This window comes from Triturus cristatus, chromosome 1_1, assembly GCF_964204655.1.
Source record: "Triturus cristatus chromosome 1_1, aTriCri1.1, whole genome shotgun sequence".
Classification (NCBI taxonomy): Eukaryota; Metazoa; Chordata; class Amphibia; order Caudata; family Salamandridae; genus Triturus; species Triturus cristatus.
In genome coordinates, this window is record NC_140579.1 from 1,154,480,271 (window position 1) to 1,154,503,259 (window position 22,989).

Sequence of the window (22,989 nt, forward strand, 5' to 3'; positions counted from 1 at the left end):
ACTAGTCCAGTGAGTTGTATTCTTGCAAGATTTGCACCAGGGTTTCTTTGGACCTTCTTTCTTCTTCCCTTTAGGTTGTTGGGACCCACCCTCATTAGTACTAGTTTGGGGCCCTGTTGAAGACTTCTGGTCTTTGGATTTCTGATCTCCACCCTTTTGGTCTGTTTTCTTCTGATCACCCCCTTGGCCCTGGTTCTGGTTCTTTTGCTTAACCCTGGTTTTGACCCATTTGTCTGCCTTCTTTCCCAATTCTTGGGGAGAGGTCAGATCTGAGTCAACCAAGTGTTGATGCAGTTGCTGGTTTTGACAGTTATTTAAAATCTGTTCTCTCATCATCAAATTGTACAATCCTGTATAATCAGATACCTTACTTCCCAGCAACCAACCCTCCAAAGCCTTAGTGGCACATTCAATGTATTCAGACCAGTCCTGAGTCTGTGTCTTCTGGGTATCTCTGAACATTAACCTGTACTGTTCAGTGGTTAAGCCTAACCCATCAACCAGGACACTCTTCAGGGCTCTGTAGTTTCTGACATCCTCCTCCCTAACAGTGAGGAGTCTATCTCTGCCTCTACCTTCAAAGGAGAGCCATAAGATTGCTGCCCACTGGTCTTCAGGAACCTGCTGCACTTTGCAGGCTCTCTCAAGAGCAGTCATCCACTTATGGATATCATCCCCACTTTTGTAGGGGGGCACAACCTTGGACAGGTTCCTATTGTCAAAGACCCTATCTTTGTCCCTAGGGACAATGCTGCCACCAGTGGGTATAGACCCACTCTCTCTAGGTTGCCTAGCCTTGCTCAGTTTCTCTTCCATCAGGGCTACTTCTAGTTCCTGTCTCCTGATCCTCAGCTGGGCTTCCTTCATTCTGGCCTCATGCTCCCTCCTCTGAGGGCTGGTCATCCGTCTTCTGGAGTGACCTTGACAGCCTCTAGAGGCATGAGAGGCATTAGAGTCACCTGAGTGATTCCTCTGTCTCCCAAACCCCTGGTTAAGTCCACTAGGGAGATCCAATGGGGTGAACCCATTGTCAGTCCCAAGTAGTCTTAAGTTAGCTGAGCCAGGTATAGCACCTGGCACTGGGCTATTTCTCCCATCAGAACTACTGCTACTATCAGACTCACCCCCTTTGTCATCCCTGCCCCTATGCTGATCCTCATCATCTGTAGTCTGATTCTCAACTAAGGTTCGACTGTTAGAAAGGGGTAATTCAGTAGCATCTTCAGAAGGAGGGCCTCCTGTTCCAGTCCCTGAGGGGTCTAACTGGGAGGCTTTCTTGAGAGCTCTCTGAGCTTCATCAGCTTGTAAGAGTTCTCTGAGTTCAGCAGAGGTAGGGTTCCTGGGCTGTTTAAGGCCCCTGATATTTGCCAACTGCCTGAGCTCATTCTGGTTTAGGGTAGCAAAGATGGTTGGTGCCCTCTGGGGGTCACTCTCGACAGAGATGGGTACATTGGACCCCTCTGCCCCAGCCATTGCTCTTAAGTGTGGGTGGATGTGTTGCAACTACCTACACTTGGGTTTTCCTACTAAACCTATCTAGTAGTTGTAGTCAGGGTGTGCTACTCCCTTTGCTCTACAACAACTAAGTTCAGTAGAACTTAAGTATATAACTAATCTTGTTTTATATGTACCTACAGGTACCTATGTGATCTTTCAATTGGTAACAAAGAGATTACAACGGTAAAACACAGCAAGCTCAAATCCAACCGCTGCTCACCATTGTGAGAAGTTGGCCTGGTATATGATGTTCACTAGTTAAAGTGACCACCTTGTACCATGCCAAGCAACCCTTATGGTGTGGTTGTAAGTCAACCTTTTCCGACTAGCTGCCCTAGTGGTAGCGTAGGCTAAGCAGTCTTTGAGGCTAAACTCGTTAAAGCGTGTTAAGCAAGCTGTTTTACCATATGTAACCCCCCTTTATACCAATGAATGGACACCACACAGATATATATTCAAAATACATATGTATTTATTACTCAAAGTATCCCCTAGACTCTTTATGAGCACAGGAGCACAAATCGTTAAACAAGAAAGTATCACAATATACAGAAGTTGCACTTTATATGGATAGGCCCTGGTGGCCGCTCGAACCATATACTAAAATAGTGGTATAAGTACCACGACTAGGAACGGGAAAAGGCCTAGGGCCTCTAGAATCGCTGGGCCTACAAGGAGCTAATGTTATTTAGTGACCAGGAGGTCCACGGGTCGTGTGTGCAGTGAGGAAAGTTACACGCGGGCTCCCATAGGTTTTCAGTGGGTACGTAAAAGTTCAAAAGTTACTGCTAAAAGGGTCTTCTGGTTGAACTACGAAATCAAGACTTCAGATCTAGACATTAGAGATGTTACTCTACACTTGTGCACCGGAGTGCCAGCTTTACCTCACGCACAGGAAGCGGGTGCATAGGTCTCGAAGTGCGTCGGGTTTCGTCTATCTGTTCAATGGAGCCTGGTGACAAAGATGCTGCAGGCGGCCGGTCCAGAAGAGATGCGGGGGATCCAAGGGTGGATCAGAGTTGTAGAGGACCTGTAAGCAGAGGGGACAGTGTTCACAGTCACTAGCCAGTGACCGGCGTGGCACCAGGTAGGTACCAGGCGATGTCGGGTGCAATCAGGTGAAAAGGTGTAGCTTGTCTCCGCAGCCACGTGGTCCCTGAAGGTCGACGACATCCAGGAGTCGGTTCACGAGCTGTCCCTCGCAGGCTCTCGCTGTCGGCGGTGTCGGCGACTCAAAGGAAGCAAACAAGCCTTGGCAAAAGCAGGAGTCGCAGGAATTGAAGAAAGCTGTTTACTCTGACCAGCAAGGTCAGAGGGGCTGCTCCTTTGGAGGGAAGCAGGGGCCAGTCTGGAGCAACCAGACCAGCATCGTAGTTTTCAAAGTTAATTGCCAAAATGGCCACTAGCCAACGGGCCAGGGACCGGGCAGGCGCATCGAGATGCAAAGTGCAGAGGGGCCCCACGCAGATCGTGGAGATGCTGGAGGGCTCACCTTTGGTGCAGATGCTGCTCGGATGTTGGGCTTCTCAGGACCCAAATCACAACTTGGAGGGAGCCTCTGTTGTTGTGCATGCAGCTTGTTGACTGTCTTTTCAAGATGGCTGGCTCCACGTGTCTCGGTGCCTCCACGGGTTCCTTCTTTGCAGGGACTGTGGATCGGGCTGTGAGAGGTCTGGAGGTCTAGGTCTTGTTGGTGTCTGGGCTCGGACTCCAGCAGGAGGCGGCGGCAAAGCAGACGTCGAGTTGCTGGATGGTGCTTGCGTTAGCAAGATGGTCACACCCTGACCATAGGGGAGATTTCCTTCTGTCCTCTGTGCAGCAGAGCGTCGAAGTTCCCGTCTTCTTCTTAGTGTTAAGTTGATTCCAGGATGTCTGAAGTCTTAGGACACAGCTCCTACCTTTAAGCGGATTCTAGGGGCCGGACTACCTGCTAGGTCCCTCCCTAAGGGTGGGACCAGGAAGGGGGGTGGTTACACCCCCAATCCTTTGTCCAGCTTGCCCCAGGTCCGGGGCTGGTGTGCCCCAGGACCGGTTTGAACTGGCATATGCACAGAGGCTCCTTGTGAGCCTCAGGCATGTCTGATTCTATTCAAGCCCTACCTGACCAATACACAAAATCCTGTCTGGGGTGGTGCACGCACCTCCCCTGGCAGGAAACCCTTTATCCACGTCTCCCAAGCTGGAAGGACTCCCAGCAGCAGGAGGGCAGACTTGTGTCGGTGGTGGCAGCGTCCATTTTGTGGAGCTGAGGCTATGTCTGATTTTACCCGGGTTTCAGGTACTGTACATGTCGTGTCCCTCTAGAAGGGTGGAATGCTAACCCCGTCGCCAGAATTGGCGAGGGGTTAGTATTCCAATTTGTATGACACCTTACTCGACATGTTTTGATAAAGCCAAACCAAAGATAGCATTTAACCGCGAGGTTCATAATGCACTTAAGAGTATATGGTATGGCGATATCTGGAAACGGTAGAAGGAAGTTGTTCCGACCACTGCAGACAGGCTCAGCTCATGCCAGAGCACCATCTCACATGGAACCAAGCACTCTGCCTTCAGGATTGTTAAGGCCTGCCATAGGAGTGACTTATAGGTTAACCTGTGTCCCATTTAAGGTTAGGTATAGGTATACTACACCTAAGTAAGAGGTGGTTCCACCAACTTACCCCAGCTGAGTGATCAGCCAGTTGTGTCAAATTGCTAGGCCAGGCCAGGGGTGGCACAATACATGCTTCAGCCCCCGGTAGGCCTTAGATGCACCAATGCCCTGGGTACCTAGTGTACACTGGTACAGGGGCTCACAGGGTGATCCAATTCCAATTGGTTATGCACCTGTAGTGCATAGTGTCAATTTAGTAGAGAGAACAGCAGGCTGGGGGTCTGATTAGCAGGCCCACAGCCTCAATATGTCAAAAACCAGTGAAGCAAAAAGCAAAAATTTGGGGTGACCATAGGATAGCAGACCCTACTCTCCTACAAAGAGAAACAGGCTACATTGGCACAGAAAACGCCCAGGATTGCCAGAACAAGACTCGGTGCATTAACAGGACAGAATCCATTGTACTATCTCAATATGGAGAAGAACACTACATCACACTACAGTAACCACTCCAACTACTTGTTGACTGCATCTGGGCCTTTGACTTTGTAGAGCACACCCCTGCTTTTATGGATAGGTTTGTGCTATACACATATCACATAAAGACCTAAATATCATACGTTACATCATATCTGCCACTCTTTACATCATATCTGTCAATACGGGGATTGAGACTTGCCCAGCCCCACCTCCATTATTTAGGTGCATTGCAATGAGCCTGAGGGTTGCCTCAGGCACACTGCCATGTACGGTGGTCATGGTACATGGTTTAGCCAAACACACCTTCTCAAAAAACACTGACCCAGGTCATGGACTCACTTCTGGATGACACCGACCAGCATAAAAAAGTAAAACTCACTTCAAAACAATACATGTGATCAGGGAGATGTTTTATACCATTGCCGGGATCCCAAATGTGATAGGTGCTGTTGACTGCACTGTTAGACCTGGCACCTTGGCATGAGTCTCCCTTCCACTTCTTGTCGCTGTGCCTCATGTGTTTTGCTGGTGTTAGCTGCTCAGAGCACTGTGCCACTGCCAACCAGTGCCACAGTGCAAGTGCTCCCTATTTAAAATGTATATGTTGGTTGGATTCCATGATTGGCTTATTTGGATTACTGTCAGACCCCAGTAAAGTGCACCAGGAGCACCCAGGGCTTGTAAAAACAAATGCTGCCGGTGGGCTTGCAGCACTGGTTGTGCCACCCACAGAAGCGGCCTAGTAAAATGTGTCTAAGGTCTGCCATTGCAGAACCTGCGTGCAGTCTGGTACTGTCATGCTGACCGGGCAAGTGCACCAACTTCCCAGTCCCTAAACCTTCCCTTAACTTCACATTAGTCACCCCTATGGTAGGCCCAAGGGCAGGGTGCATTATAAGCATAAGGTAGGACAAGCCCTGATGTGTGTGACATGTCCTAATAGTGAATTACAGCCATTTTCGTTTTTCACTATTGCAAGGCTACCTGGTCCCATAGGCCAGAATGGGCTGTTGGAATTGTTACATCCTATGATCCTAACAGACCCAGGGAACATGGTAGAAAATCGAGTTTAGTATGCCTGAACTCAGAATAATAAAATACATCTTTTAGTAAAGGTTATTTTAATATTCGGTGGTTGCAAATACCACTTTTAGAAAGTTGGTATTTGCTTGCCTAACCATTTCAGCCCGCCTCTGCTATGATGTGTATCTACTTGTCTGGTTTGTGTGAGTGACAGGGCTGGAGAAACCCAGAGGGGCAGGGCTAGGTAGCCTGGTGGTGAATAGAGAGATTGACATCCAGATGGGTGGGAGGAGTGCACCTGGACTCTGAATAGGGCTGTGCTCTGCCAACACAATGCTGGCTCCACCTCCTGTGGAGCGGCTGATGTCTCTGCCCTGCACCCTGAATAGAAAGTCAGAGTCATGTCAACAAAGTGCTCAGGAACTGGTTTGGACTGGGCAAAGGCCCCTCTACCCCAGAGGAACAAAGGAATTAGGGGTATAAGTATTGGGACCCTGCTCCCAAGAAATTAGATCCTGCTTGACAAGGAGAACCTCTGCCTGAGGAGAAGGAACTGGGAAAGCTGTAAGGAGGAGTACTGTCCCTGACCTGGGGGATTGGCCTGCAGTGGTTGCCTTGCTGCTGAAGGAGAGGAGAAAGACTACAAAAGACTTTATTTCAACTTGTGCTTAAAAAGATCTCCAAGGGCTTGGAATAGAGCTTGCCTCTTGCTGAAGTCTCAGGAACTACAGACTTTACCCCCCAGCTCCCCAGAGTTCTTTGGAAGTGCCTGCTGCTGTTGTTGGGCCTTCTGAGGGACTGCGTATCGCAAGGAGCTGGAAGCGCGACTCAAGGAGGAGAAGCGTGCCGACATCGGAGCTGCTGTCGTCGCCTCTCATGAAGTGTGTCGCCGCTGCAGCATCGCATCGAGCGGAAGCATCTCGCATCATCCAAGAAGTGTCTCGCAACGCCGAAGAAGCGTGTCGCCATCGCAGCCATCATAGCTGACGCATCGCACCGCATCAAGAGAAGAGTCTCGCATCGAGAAAGAAGCATGTCGCCATCGCAGCCCTCGTAGCTGTCGCATTGCACCGCATCAAGAAAAGCGCCTCGCATCCACGGAGAAGCGTGCCGCCGTCGGAGCTGCTGTCGTCGCATCGCGCAAAGGGGTGTCGCCGCTGCAATATTGCATCGAGCGGAAGCGCCTCGCAAACGTTGGAGAAGAGTGCCGCTGCCAAGGCCACTGTCGTCGCAACGCGTAAAGTGTGACTCCGCTGTAGCTGACGCATCGAGCCTAGCCTTCTCGCAACATCGGAGAAGCGTAACGCATCTGGAAGATCTTCACGTCTTTATTTCTTTGCACCAAAAACTTCATCGCATCAACAACGTTGCAACACTTTCGTTGCCCTGCGTGTCGCATCTAAAAGGTACATTGACTTAAAGTGTCGCATTTAAGAACTTAAGAGAACTAAGCAAAATTCTACCATCTAAAGTATATGTATTGTGTATTTTTGTCGTTTAATGGTCTTGTGGTAACTCTATATAAAGAATCCTTATTTTTAATATAAAACCTGTGTGGTGTCCATTTGTAGTGTTGTCACTGGGTTACTGTATGTGTTCACAAATGCTTAACCTATAACGCTCTGAGATAAGCCTTGTCTGCTCGCGCCAAGCTACCTAGAGGTTGAGCAGGGGTTATTTTAGGAGTGTACCCCTTACCCTGACTAGAGGAAAGGTTCCCTGCTTGACACAAGTACCTACCTGTGCCAACCAGAGAAACCGGATTCTAACATGCACCCACTTGACACTGGCCCATCAAACAGAAAGGAGCAAGAACAGAGGTAGCACACAGTGCAGCACATCATGTACATATGGAGTGTGATTGTTCAATCATTCCTGCTTCAACTCATGATGATGCTATGATCCTGTGAAATTGTTGCATGTCATTCACTAAGATGAACCAGATATCCACTTCTTAGCATGAATGGCAACACAACCCTTCCTATGATACTAATGCTTTGCTACACTACAGCCCATCCTCAGTGCCTTAACATGCCATTAAATGTAAAGTCTTCAAACGTGTATGTATCAGTGTTCCACAATGGTGTTGTCTAAGTATTGACTTGTAGAGTGATGGTGTGTAATGCACAATGTAGAGATTAGTGATGGGCATAAGTAATGGCTTCTATGTTGCTAGGTCTTTGGTTTGTCTCACTCTCCGAGCCAAAGAGGTTTCTCCATGGGTGAACTTGTGTAGAGGATAGCCTGTGCTCAGCTGGTCAACCAAGTCAGGCATTTTTGACTGATTCATACCGTTAAATGATTGGTTGCATTTGTATTCTATGTAATCCTGATCAGGATAAGTAACGTGAGTGAAACGCAAGACAAGAAGAATACAGTTCAAGAGGTACATCGCATACACAGTACAGTCCTTATTGTTGAATGTTCTGCTTCCATGGGAGCTCTGAAAACCTCAGCAGGTCGTGATTGAATGCAAGGGGCCCAGTAGAACACAGTGATTTCACGGTATGATCAGGCACTATTCAACCTCTTTCCCAGTGCAGGAACTGTCAATAGTTGACAGACAGCTTAGGTAACAAGCATTGGCAAAGCCAATAGGTCTCACCTTTATAGTGCGATACCTCAGATATATGTGTTTTTGTTAGTGTTAGTGCAACTATTAGTGGAATATGTATTTGTACGTGCTGTGTTGCCTTTTTCTGGGTGGTCAGTGTTTCTGTAATGTGTTTTGAGTGCGGGAGGTGTGTCAAGATCAGCACACATTAGGAGGTGTGTCTATGTGAGTAGGTAGTGAAACAGCTGTAGCTTATGACAGAGGTGCATTGGGGGAGCTGTGTGTGGGTATCACCATGTATTAGATGAAGAGCCACATGGCAAAACTGAGGGGGATGAAAATATGTGTTTGTGAGAGCCAAGGGTAACACAAGTTTGGACAGAGGTGCACTGGGAGAGCTAAGTGTGCCCCAATACTGTAATAGCTCACAGTGTGGCAGGTCAGGACTGGAGTACATTGGAAGAGCTGAGTGTGCCCCATTAGTGTAATAACAGAGGGTGTATAAGGTCTGAATCGAGGTACTTTGGCATAGCGGTGCATGTCGGTGTACCGTAACAACAGATAGTGTGGTAGGCCCGATTGAGATAAATTGGCAGTGTGCCCCATATTGTATAGCAGAGGGTGTGGTCCGTCCGCATTGAGACGCGTTGGCAGAGTTGTGGTGTTCCACTACTGTAGGAGCAGAGGGGGAGGCGGGTCTGGATTGAGGTTGGCCTGCATGTGGATCAGTACAAAAATAGCAGAGGGTGAAACAGTTCAAGATTGAGTTACATTGACAGAACTGTGAGCGCCCCGGAACTGAAATATGAGAGGATGGCACTGTGCTCCCCTGTACTGAAATTGCAGAGTGTATGGCATATCAGACTTGAGGTACACTTCCAGAGCTATGCTTCCCCGAGAACTGAAATAGCAGAGGATGCGACAGGTCAGAAATGAGGTACACTGACAGAGCTGTGTGCACCACGGTACTAAAATTGCAGAGGGCGTGGTTTGTTATTAATAATCAACGTTGTCTGACTCTGCTAATCGCCTCAACTGTTTCTGATTGGAAATGATAGTAGGTGAAGAATCAAGTAATATAAATTCACTATTCCAGTATGCCCCTTAACTATTATCGAATGCACCACCCTATACGTCTACATACCATTTCTCATTCAAAAACTAGTCACCAATAAATGCATTGGGACTCGATCCCCCAGCTGTCTCCGGTGCATTCTCGGCGCTGGAGGTGACATCACCCTCCCGGCGCCCTTCAATGCCTGCCAGGAAGTCCCGCACCGCGGGACCCGCACGGGCGTGCCCGGAGACCGGAGGAGGCCAGACTGAGCCATCTCTCTGACATTTACCTTCATACATGACATCAGCGTGGTGAGTAAAGCAAGGCATGCTCCAGTAGATTTTATTTGCCATGGCCAAACAGTCTGCTATGCCTAGTTCACGTGCCTCCACCTCTATAGACCGTATGCTGGAGAGAGTTGTTAGCATCGTCAGTACTGAAATAGAGTTAACTGAGAGGCGTAGGTCCCTGGGATTAACAACTCCCCAACTCACCCCCACAAATATGAACGGTGATCACACGAGCTCCCCACTGTCACTGAATTCACCAACTGAACATAACATGCACTTGCCAGCCTTGGGAAGCGGACCGGGTGATGAGGGTAACAAGGTTATCGGGGATCCCAGGGAGGCTGTGGATCTTTTGCAATCGACTTGCTGTAAGGACACTGGATCTAATGTGAATGTCTCCCCAAACCCAGAAATTGCAGGGGCAAAAAGAAAAAGGAAAACAAATAAGCCTGTTTGCCCAAAGAGGAAGCAACCATCATGTCTAAAGCCACAGCGCACCGCTTTAAGCACATGGATTCAAGACCAGCGGTTTCAGCTGACACCGCAACTGTTAGCGCCCCTGTTAGCGCCCCTGCTGTCTTAATGCCTATTGATATGCATAATCATTCAATTCATACTCAGACTGAATGTGTACCAGCACTTTTTAATAATTTGAAATTGGGAGACACTGCAATTGATATTATTGTAGATACCATGTTTGTGCGCGTTAAGGAACTTGTTGATAAGAATTTCATTACACTTTGGAAGCACTTGGACCGTCTAGAATCACAAATTAATAAGTCTAGTTTACACAGCAATGTACCTAAAACATCATCACAACAGGGGGAGTCACATAAAGTGCAGGCTCAGAGCAGACCAGTTCCCAGCATACCACAGCAAACTTTAACTGCTATGCAGCCCCCGCCAATTGGCCCTTGTGGTACCTGTCGAAAAGTCAAAGAATGTATTCTCCCCGAGATTTCTATTCACTTGGAAAAAACTTCAAACCCAGGTAACCCCAACACATTACATTTACCTAGCCAATTAGCTGACCATGCACCCAGCACAGCCCCTGTAAATAACGCTAGCCTAGCACACAGTTCCCAGAGTACTGCCCCAGCCATTAAGATCAATGTTTGCGGGCCCGTTGACACAAGAAAAGATGTTCTAAGCTTACCACCCGAGGCATGTCCCTATGTCTTGGTCTTAGCAGGGGTTCCCCCCTATAGGGAAAAACCAGTCAGAGTCATGGGACCAACTACGCAATAAGAGTACGAATTGGCTGGCCAAACATAAAGGGTTCAGGTTGTCTAACATTAATGACATCCTAATGGTGTGTAGGGTTGGCTGGGTTGGTCCCTCAGACAAGACCATAGAGGTAGATTGTGTTGCTATTAACTTTCGTCAACCGGCTCTTGTAAAATTAATATTAATGTCAAGAGTGCATAATAGCCCCTCACCCACTGACGTCTGGTCACTGCCTTTAGGCTATTTTTACAAACCTAATATCAGTCATAACATACCCGCCATCTCTCCATTCCCGTCACAAAATAGGTTTTCTTCCCTTTCTGGTTTAGATACTCTAGACTGACTGTATCCCACACCAATGCTCACCGAACCAGCCCCCATTACAACAGTATCTGTCCCCCTGGTAAAAGACGTCTCTGGGCCACTTGATTATCATCTGCAGGTGTTAAGCTGGAACATTGCCGGCTTAGCCTCTAAAGTAGATAATGAGGACTGGGTTAAGCTGGTAAACAAATTTGACATTTTAATGTTTCAGGAGACCTGGGCCACAAGGGAGTTATATCTCGAGGGTTTTCAAAGCTTTAATATCTGTGCACCCGCCCCTAAAGACGGGCGACCTTCTGGCGGCCTTTCTATTTGGATTAACATCTTGTCTGGTGGTTGTGTCAAAATTATCCCTACAAATAGTCCAAACTTCCAAGCAATGATATATACACGGGGGGCTTCTATCTGTTTTATTAAGTTCTATAATAATGAATGAAATGAATGAATGAATGAAATGAAATTTATAAAGCGTGATGGCTACCCGTAGGCCTCCCAGCGCTGCAGAAAAATAGGCAAAAAGCAGGAGACAAGGAGGGAAGCTTAAAACAACCAAGTTTTTAGTGATCTGCGGAAGGATAAGAGATTAGGTTTCTTACGTAGTTGAAGTGGGAGAGCATTCCATCCAATGAGACCATTATATGAAAAGGAACGGCCACCACATCTGGCCCTTCTTATTCTGGGTTGAAGGGCAAGAAAAGATCCAGATGACCAAAGGTCTTTCTTCAGGTGATAAGGGGTGATAAGTGACTGAAGAATGAGGGGGGGCCTTCTTCCAAAAGGCTTTGTGGGCCAGGCACATAGCCTTAAACTGGATCCTTTGTCTGATAGGCAGCCAGTGCAGGCTCTTTAATGCCTGTTTGGCGGAGTGCCGACGAGGAACCTGAAGAAGTCTGCGGGCGGCACAATTCTGTATTACTTGTACCTTGTTAATGGTCTACTGAGGTGCTTCCAGGTACAAAGCATTACCATAATCCAGGCGAGAGAGGATCAGTGCTTGGACCATAATCCTTCTAGCGTGGAAAGGGAGAAGGGGAAGAATCTTATACAGCATCCTTAATAGTCCGAAGCAGGTAGCAGAAAGTTTAGCTGCCTGGTAGCTGAATGAAAGAGAGTGATCAATCCAGATGCCTAGGCTCTTGATTTGATCTTTAGGGGTCGGAGCTGGGCCGAGGCAGTCTGGCCAAAAGGAGGCCAGATTAAAGACAGGAGAGTTGCCCAAGAGCATGAGCTCCGTCTTATTCCCATTAAGCTTAAGGCAAGATTGTTCCATCCACTTGGCAACCTCCTCTAGGCAAAGGCCTAGCGTGCTAGATGACCCTTCAGGATTGTTGAGAGCTACCACGAGCTGGGTATCATCTGCATAGGAGACGATTTTTATGCCAAATGGATGGACGATTTCTGCCAAAGGTTTCAGATAGATATTAAATAGCGTGGGGCTCAGGCCACAGCCCTGAGGGACCCCGCAATTAAGGGGATACTGATCGGAGACTACATCTCCCTCAAAGACCCTGAAAGAGCGACCACTAAGAAAGGATTGCAGCCACTACACTGCCATACCAGACACTCCCAGGTTCATAAGTCTAAGGAGCAATGTGGCATGATTGACTGTATCAAATGCAGCACTGAGGTCAAGAAGGATAATACCTGCAGTGCCCCCTTGGTCTAAAATCCTTCTTGATTCCTCAGTCACTGCAAGGAGGGCCGTCTCTGTACCCATTTGGGGACGAAATCCGGACTGAGATGGGTGTAGTAGATTATTAGTTTCTAGAAAGGCTACCATGCTGTTGTTTACATGCCTCTCGTCTTACTCATGCAAGGCAAAAGGGAAAGGGGGCGATAGTTAGCCAGATTGTCCAGATCCAAATTAGGTTTTTTTAACAGGGCTTTAACCATCGCACATTTCCATACTGACGGGACTGAACCAGAGGAAATAGAGGAGTTTACCAGATCCAGAATTATAGGGCAAATGGTATCAGCTCCCAAAATAAGAGCCTGGGTGGGGCAGGGTCGATAGGAGAGCCCGATTTTATGTGGGCCATAATAGGACCCAATGAGGCCGAATCAAGAAAGGGGAATGGTGCCAGAAGAGTATGGGGCCTTACTCAACAGGAACAATCGTGGAGCTGGTAGATTGTAAAGATGAAAATGCCTGATAGATCGTTTGAATTTTCTTTTGAAAAAACTCTTCCAAGTATTGCACTGTGCCAGGGCATCACGTAATCTGGGAGGTTTCAGGGATAGTTTGGTAAGGGTTCTGGCAATTAAAAAAAATTATTTGGAGGAATTAGCCGCTAGAACAATTTCTTGTTCATAAAAAGTACCTTGAGTGGCTTTCATTTCAGATTTATAGTCTTTAATGGATTCTCTGTATTCCGTTTTACTAGGATCAGAGTAGTCCAGCCTCTATTTCCTTTCAAGCCGTCTGCAGCGTTGTTTAAGTTCCCTTAAATTATCAGTGAACCAAGGAGCAGTTTTCGGCCTATTTAACCTGAGGACATGTTTTTTTGGGAGTATCATATCCAAGGATCCTTGGATCCAGGAGTTCAATTTCTCATTAGCTTTCCCCAGATTAGAGTTACCCTCACAAGATGGTCTATTATTTTCCAGGACCGACTTCCACTGGCCAGATGGAAGTTTAGGCCAGTTACGCTTACATACCAAGGCTATATTAGAGGATTGCTCAGGTCTGGGAATTTCCCATATTAGAGGAATCAGGAAATGATCAGTCCAAGGAAGGGGGGCCGGAAGTCCTGTCGTAAGTTCACTACAGTTACTAAAAACTGGGTCCAGAAGATGGCCTTTAGAATGAGTCGGCTTCATCACTTTCTCCCTAAGCTGGAGTGCTGACAGATTCTCAATCAGCTCCAGCGCCATTTTATCCGAGATATTCTCTAAGTGAAGGTTGAGATCGCCTAGTATAGTAAAATTCGCAGGTCCATAGCTAATTCCGCCACTGCAGTAGGTAGTGCAGTGGCGGATGGTCCATTAGGGGCGTTGGGGCAGCGCCCTACAAGCAGTTCGGCCAACAGGAATGTAAGCAGACGAATTGACAGCTTTTACAATTCGTCTGTTTACATTTCCGGGCCGGCCTGTGCTTCAGGGGTGAAAGTGCGCATGTGTCAAGGCAGTGGCACTGCGCACGCAGCCGATAGCAGGAGTCTAGAAGATGGACTGTCTGCGCATGTGAGAGAGGAGCAAAGCCCCTCACTCACATTAACAAAGCATTAGGCATGCTGCGCATGCCTAGTGTAGTGCAGGAGTCTGGAGATAGGCTCCTGCTCGGGCGGTGACGTGTTTTTCGTAAAGTCGCCCAATGCCCTATCAAATGCCAGCCGCCCAGCCCCCCGTCGTATCCAGTCTCCTGATTGGTATTTCCTGTTGAGCGGCAAAAGAAAGAGCTGGGAGAAGTTTCGTCCACGGCGGTCCACCACGTTGCAGAGGGGACGTGATGCAACTCGGGACTGGAGGAGATGCCTGGTAAGTTTTATCATTTTAAACCCCCACCCACCCCCCTCCTCTGCTATCATAATGCACTGAGGCGGGAAAGTAAACATACAGTTCTTTCTACTCTTGCATCGGTTGGGATTTGACTAGTAGTAACCATTGCGCCTTCATGATTCGAGTATGTGATTATTATCCAGACACAGTGCTATTTTCTCCAGTCATTAGCTTATCGCAATGCGGGAGAGGCGTTTCGGGGAGTGTAATGCCAGTTGGGCAGATGAGCATAAAATAGACATACCATGACTAATTTGGGTTTATACTGTATTATATATGGACTGTAAAGTAAATATTCAACATGTGAAACGATGAGTTATCCTTATACAATTTTGTATATGTGTCTGTATTTTCATTATGCACGGTGTAAGAATGCCTTAGTATGTTTTTACACTCTCGTACATAATTTTGTTTTAAGACACAGCGATTGGATGTGTAAATCATGTGATCAAGGCAAGTGATGGGCGAAACGTATCTTGCTATGGAGTAAAGCTTCTTGTTGATATCACACGTATTCCTGACTGAGTGAGCGTTGTCTCCCTTACGGAGTGAGAAGCAATTGGTGATTTTTTGATGCCGAGAAGCCGTTGATCTCATCTGGGTTGGTGCCAGATGGGCCTTGCAAGGATTCTATGAGCACTTGTATATGTTGGCATATTGTGGTGGGTGTACTATAGTATGATGATAGGTGTATAGACATAAGATTCTGGGCGTGTTCATGTACGATGTGATTTGTGTGGTACTGGATAAGACAGGGGAGATGCTGCTAGTACTTTATTTCGTTTTTCTCTTTCATTTAATTTTCGTTTTTTATGCCATAATTGTTTTGCAATTAATTTGTTCTGTTTCAGCTAAACTCCTGCCCTCTTCCTCCCTACCACCCCGGCAAAGGTACTTTGTCACCCGAAATGCATCCGGATGTAAGCTAGGAAATTCACTAAGAAAACAACAGCACCGCTAGTTTGTTTTTTACAAATAGTAAAGAAATCGTTTGAAAAACATAGTTTTGCACGTGATTATTAACTCATAAGCCGGCTTCGGCTTCATCAACAGACAGTGCACAGGGAGACTAGATTCAGGCCTCTGGCGATAGATTTAGCCACATAATAAAACAGACAAGACATGGTTTCCTCAGACCATCACAATGTTCAGATATGAGTGTATTGTACCAGAAACATATTAGTGGGAATCTAAAGAGCAATACAGTTACATTAAACTATAATGAATACCCTAATGAAATCCAAATTCGAAAGTCATTTTTGCAGATTAAAATGCACTACATGTTTATGGTTCACCTGTCCAAGAATAAACGCCGATTGTTACGAGCTTTAATCAATCTGCAACTGCTGGCACCGTAGGAACATTTTGCATTGTATACCTGCATTATTCATTATGTTTAAAGCATTTATATAGCCGCTCTGGAAGGATCGGTGTGAGTGATTTAGTTTGAGACATTTCAAAGAACAAAGGATGCATCGAGATGGGAAGTGGATTTAAAAAACAAAGAGATTTCATTTCATTCCTAGAGGTACTGCAATACCTGGTTGATGGGTGGATTGGAAAACAAAATGTGTACCGCACCTATGTGTTCATGGAAGTGGTCTTTTTAAACCATACTTCTTACGTTTTGTAAGGATATACGCAATGGACACAAACTGGTACCTTCTAGGCCCTGTAGCCATGTCCTTGACTTTTCAGGCAAAATCACTCAGTGATTTCTGAATGAGTGTAAAAGCTTTAAGGTAACCATGTTGTTTATTGTACCTGCTTGCATTTCACATACTTTACCTAATTTTGCATTCCCTTTTGAGTGTTTGCTTTTTCCAGGATGTTGTTACTTTTTTTTCCCGGTAGCATATTACTGTCGTCTAGTGCATAATTTGAATTGAGTCGCATCCAGGTGTTTATAGCGGGGCACAATTGGGTTGTAGCTGAGCTGAAGGAAGTGTAAGTTTTTCTCAGTGGGGCAGTAACGTGTTCAGTGTGGGAGAGGATGTGGCACTACTGCCAGAGCTGCTGAATTTGGAACTGGCGAACCAGTTTCAGCCTTCATGACCAGTCCACCAGACCACTCTCCTGAGGGAGCACATTCCCATGCTATAAGGCCTTGCTAGACCTTAGAAGCCCTGGTGTCTTAGCACCTGCAGGTGGATCCTAGACCCTAGCGGAGGCAAGTGTGGGTTAACCTTGAAGGCCTGTCCACCACAATCCATTCCGAAGTTCGCCTCCTGTCTTGCGGGCAGGCCTATTAAGCAGCACATCCTAGAGCGGCAGTGACTCCGTCACTGAGGTCACAGGACCATTGAGGCCAGTCCACCTCACCCTTTGGGACCTCTATTGGCCTTGTTTCAGCAGTAGTGTGCTACCTGCTTTGGGCCCTGGAATTATGCAGCAGTGGAGGAAAACATTACGCCGCAATGTTAACGAAATTATGGAGCAAAAAAAAGTCTGCAGCGTAATGAAGTATATTATCTAATACTTTATTCTTTTGACATTTTTACATACTAACAGTCTCTGCAAAGATGTTGCCTTATTGGTACCAGTTTAACATACAAATGCATTGGTTAAATAAGCTGGGTGTATTGCATTATTAACCTTCCAGCTTCCTCATATTTGCTTAAAAATGCTACATTTATTCACAATCTTTTCAAAATTTTCTATGGGGAAGGACCCCCGAACCCCCCGTAGGTTGTTTAGGCTCGCTCGCTACGCTCGCTCGCCTCGGTGCAGTACTGTGATAATTTTACGGCCTACCACTTTCAAATGTCACCAGCCGCCACTGAGGTAGTGCATTGAGAAATTGTCTAGCATTACCTGGAGGGCGGTACACCAGGATGCCCGAAAAGGTGCTGGTGGGGGAGATCTCCAAAAAAAAGGCCAGACTCTCGCAGTCAGACATGTAATGACTTTTTAAGTGTACCTAACATGATTTAGCAAATCTTTTTAATTTTGTTTTAGATATACAAACTGTAACGGGGTACCAGAATTTAGCTGGAATTTACCTGGGCGGCGACTTTAATGTCAAGATCTCTGGGGCAATTAAATTGGACACGGTCCATGAATGTATAAATCTATGTAAAAGGGGGACCGAATTAGTGGATTACTTGCCAAACCACGATCTATTAAACGTGATGGATATTGCAGCCATAAATCATCACGACAGGTACCCAATACCTACCTACAGAGGCCGTGGTTGTGCCTCAATAATGGATTATGCTTTTATATCAGCCACACTTGAAGATATTTTAGCCAGAGCTGAGGTCATACCTGTTGTGTTTGGGGACCACAACCCAACCTCGGTTATGCTCAGAACTGAGCTTAGAATTTTTTTTATTGCAGAACCAGGGGCCTGTGATCTATCATTCTCAACTGACAATTTAAGAATTATCTGGAAAGGTATCAACAATAGTAAAGTGTTCCTGAACATGTTGACATCCTATCGATCACTTATGGATATAAGTTTGTTACCCACTGGCCCTAACTCTGAGGTAGTTGCTGCTTATGCCCATCTATGCGCAGGTATTAAACAAATGATCTCAAAACCTGCGCCCAATAATATTCATAATCCCAAGTGGTTCAATAGGGCTTGCTCACGGGCCAATAAAGAGCTTTGCGCTGCTTTGTCAGCTACACCCAGGGAGGCAAACCTCATCAGATTAATGAGGAATCAATATAACAAAGTGGTTAAGCAGAGGAAAGAGGAGATCCTGAAAGAATATTGGGATAAGTTGGCCTGTGCTGCAAGATTTAACAACACAAACAGCTTTTGGGCTGCAGTTAAAAGTATGAGAACTATGGGCCAGACTCTAACCCCACTAAGCTGTAACATAACTAGTGGAGCTTGGGTAGTCCATTTCTCAAAAATATATACAGCCCGACTCAGAATGAGGTTCACATAAACCTTCAAGTTGCTACACGAATCCAGATATCGTTATCTGAAGTTGAGGAAGCTACTGACCAATGTCTAGGTAACAAGGCCCCTGGCCCTGATGGGCTTCCTATCGACCTCATCAAGCATAAACCGGAGTTTTGGGCACCGCTTTTACTCAATGTTTTTAACAACCTAACAAACTCCCAAATCCCCAATACATGGTCGACCAGTATCATATCCCGATTTTCAAAAAGGGGGACAGGTCCAATTCCAGCTGTTATAGACCGATCTCTTTGATCGATAACACACTTAAGATACTTGGGCGGGTGTTATTCAATAAAATCAGGAATTGGGCAGAGGATGAAAGTATTTTAAACAAATGTCAGTTAGGCTTCAGAAGTAAATTGGGAACGGTAGAGCAATGCCTCAATCTAAATTTGATAGTTGGCAAGTACACGATAGCTCGGAAGTCTCCCATCTACCTAGCTTTCATGGACCTCACCTCCGCATTTGATTTTGTAAACCGATCACGCCTATGGTTATGTCTTTTAAAATATGGGCTGGATGGGGCCCTGGTGCACTTTTTTGTCTTATTTACATAGGGACCTGGGGGCAAAGGTGAGGATCAGTAGGGATGGGGCAGTCTCAGGTAACATAATTATTGGCAGAGGGGTCAGACAGGGTTGCGTGCTGGCCCCTCTGCTTTTTATTTTATATATTAATGAGCTGCATAATGAGTTGTCTAAATTGACCATGGACGTCCCGATGATCAACGGCAACAAATGACCCGTCTTATTATATGCGGACAATGCGGTCCTATATGGCCGCACACACCTTGCGCATTTTAGTTGGGGGCTTTGTTGATTTTATGAATAAGCTGGACCTTTGAACACATTTTTAAAAATCATTTTTAATGAGTTGTAGCCCCAATAAAACACCATGTTAATGTAATTACCTCTGGTTCTGAAAAACTGTTATGCACACGCACTTTACCAAATTTGGGTTTGGTTTTCGCAGATAATGGCTCTTGGGCTGCTCATTTGGCATATAGCCGGAGCAAGTTTTTAGAGGCTGTCAATTTGATCTTGTGCCTCCCTCAACCAAGAAGAACTGAGGTAGTGGTATCCCTATTGAAAATATTCAAAACTCAGTGCATACCTACCGCAACATATGAAGCTGAAGTTTGGGGCCACGTGAATTGCAACAATATTCAGGTAGAAGAAAATAGATTCTGTAGGAGAGTTTTGGGGGCACCGATCTGTTCCTCATCCTTTGTCTGCCACCATGAGTTAAAACTGTCCTATATAGAGGACTACATCAGGACCCGCCTAGCCTTTTCTTGGATAAAGGTATGACAAAATCCAGCAGCCACATTAACTAGAGAAATCATGGTTGACTGCCTTAAATGTGATAAGGGCTGTGACATACCATGGTTGGCAACCGTCAAGGCTAGCCTGTCTACTGTAAATTAGTTGCATATTTTCACAAACCCAAGCACTATGGCAGGCATTAACAAAAAGATTATTCAGAAGGCTCTGTATGAGTATTATGGCGAATTGAGACATAAGCAAGAAATCCTCAGTCGCCTAGTATATATCTATGGTGGATGATAACGGCCCCCCTACAAAACTCCCAGCTAGCTATCTCTTAAAAGTGACCAACTGCTGGGAACGAAGCTTGCTCTTTCGCCTTAGGGCTGGCACCTTAAAATACCTACTGTGCTTCCCCTTGGGCTTTAATATCAATCTTGAGCAAACACCTTGTCCCTGTGGAAATCGCGGTAGTCAATCTATGTTACACTTTTTGTTTTTCTGTAACTTCTACCAAATATATAGCAAACAGCTGCTGATTCCCTTTTTTAAGGCCTCAGCTATCACTGATTTCAAGGTGGCCTACAGGGATATTGTTACACTTAATGGGGAAAATCTAAATCTAGCCCTTCGTGTTAGCACTTTTCTGAGATTGGCTGTTCGATCCCGTGCCTCCATGAGCACTGTATAAGTAGATTTGCACTCTTCGACATTCTTTTCACCCCTACGTTGGTCGGATAACGTACCTCTATGCACTTTATTTGTACTGTTAACTGTCAAATTGTCTGCACTTTATTACATCATGCTGCTACATTTTATGATTTACACTGATTTAGGAATATCATTGCTATTGGTTTTAACTAAATTACAAGTCTATGATGAATTTGCCGCATTGATTTTTGCACTATATAAATGTTTTTGTGTGCCTGCTGCTTTTAGCCATGCGTCCATTGTTTTTATGCATGTTGATTGTCATTGTTTTTAATGTATAATCGTGCTGGTATCTTATTTTGCACTTTTAAGGATATCTTTTTATCCGAATAAAGAATTGAATTGAATTAAATGCATTTAAATATATATGTTCACACAGGACAAACCGGGGGTACTGACAACACGGTTAACAGAATGACAAAAGAAATCTCCAACCATCAGCTTTAAAGTGCTAACAGAAGAAGAAGCAAAGCTCTCAAGTCATGGACAGTGAAATAAAAATATCAACAAACTTCATGTTCACGTTCCAGAGCAGCAACTGCAGGGGCTCCGCTCTTCTGCTCCACAGGCCAGATTAACCGGCCAAATAACCACAGCAGCGCTATCCTCGGGGGAGAGCTGGATGCGGTAAACTACACCTGAGTGCAGCACCCGGATCAGAGACTGTAAAACGCTTTCATTACACAATGCTGGCGCAAGGTCAGACTGTAAATACTGGGGCAGATTTATGAGCCCCTTGCGCCACTTTTGCGTCACTTTTCCCATGTTAAAAGTGACGCAAAAGTGGCGCAAGGGGCTCATAAATCTGCCCCACTGTTTTTAAAGCTAGTGCCTGTTTTTTGCCCTTTAGAAAGCATCGGCCAAGCCAGCAGACATCACTTGATTGTGCTATGGTATGGTATGGAAACACATGCGTGCGTGCATGTTTGAAGTGGTGGCAACAGTTTATTTCTAGAATAAGCTACAGCACGTGCTCCTAGTGGACTCCTACGCGGATTGTCGAGCAACAGCAAGCAAAGTGTGCCCTGGTGGGAGGCGCAAGTCCATTTACTTCCCTGTGCTTACCTCACCAGCAGAAGCAGAGCCATTGGCAGCCGGAATCCAAGACCTTTGATCATTTGATGCTTTCAATCGATTTTATTCTTCTTAAGACATGCCTTCAATTTACAGACAAAAGGGACGCACTGAAAGCCAGACTGGATGGGCACTGGAAATAGGTTTATGCAGCCCACACCATGTCCCTTGCTCCCAAAGAGCAGAACCTACAGTGGGGCCACTGGAATTATGCTGCAGGGTTCGATCAAATTATGCGGCGAGAAAGGGCAGGTTATATGGACAAACACTGCATGTGTTGTGGTAGTATTACTTCATTATTTCATAATTTTAGCACATTTTAACACTATCGGCAAAGGTTTCAACTCGCTAATACTAGTTCAACACCTAGATACAGTAATAGGCAACTAAGATGTGAACGGTCAACCTTTGCAAAGGGTCTCCCATTGCGCAGGTAACACCAGTGGCAGTGAGTTTAGTAACTTTTTATCCGTTTGTGCTAGAAATATTTTTGAGATAATTTCTTCAGATTCTGCAAAAAAGTATGGATTACGCGGTAAATGCTGCAAATCCTTACTTATGCAGAAAACACTGCGGCTGCAGTCACATAATTCCAATGCACCTGCCTACAGAATGCAATATACGCACACCGGTATGTATGGGTGCATAACTCAGCAGAGAGGGGTAAAGGAGGTAAGCATCTATTCTCAGACCTAAAGGTACCTGAGGGCATACTTATCTTGTGGAATGTCTGCACGTACCCACGCCCTACTATAGGTTATTTGTGTCCTCCATGACACATAACAGCATGAGCCATTAAAAAATATAAAACATATTGGTGTGTCTTTTGAGTGCAAAACTGCACAGAGAATCTGTTTTGTGGTCAGTTAACACAGAAATGTATCACATTGGGTGGACGCATGCAGACAACCATAATCTCTCCACAGCAACTTTTATGCAAAACCACGAACGTCACCCTACGGAGACATTTCTGCACTACACCATTGCACCTAGAAAGCAATCAAGTTGTCCCAGGCAGGTGTAACGTGGTCAGCCAGTACTGGCTTATTAGGTATCACCATTTGCATTCTGATGCATGTAGTTTTACTCCTCTGGTAGTTAATGCACGTCTACAAGCACCAGAATGTAAAGCGGGGGAAAGAGGGCACCTGGCAAAAAAATTATTCTATTAATTTGAATTACACACACACAAAAAAACAGCGATCTCGGAGGGGTGGTGGGGGTGGGCTAGCAGTGTTGTGGGAGGGGTCAGAGGGTGGGGAGAGTTGGTACGGTACAGGGGAGTGAAGCATAATATAAATTAATCAAAAGACAGACAACAAGCACCGTGTGCGTCGAAGTGGGCTGGCATTGTTATGGGTGAGGTCAGAGGGTGAGGAGGGACGGTACAGGGAAGTGAAACATAATATAAACAAGCATTTGCAAAAAAAAGCACGGCACGTTTTGTTTCATTAGTAACCTGATCCACGACGAGGAA

The 22,989-nt window shown here is 45.8% G+C and overlaps 1 long non-coding RNA gene across 1 annotated transcript in view; it reads left to right on the forward strand.

Annotated features, from left to right (window-relative positions):
• Positions 1-22,324, forward strand: part of LOC146871771 (uncharacterized) — a 45,203-nt gene extending 22,879 nt beyond the window's left edge. Inside the window, exon 2 of the long non-coding RNA XR_014959602.1 lies at positions 20,818-22,324. This is a non-coding gene — a long non-coding RNA (uncharacterized LOC146871771). The remainder of the gene's footprint in view (positions 1-20,817) is intronic.
• Positions 22,325-22,989: the final 665 nt, after the last annotated feature.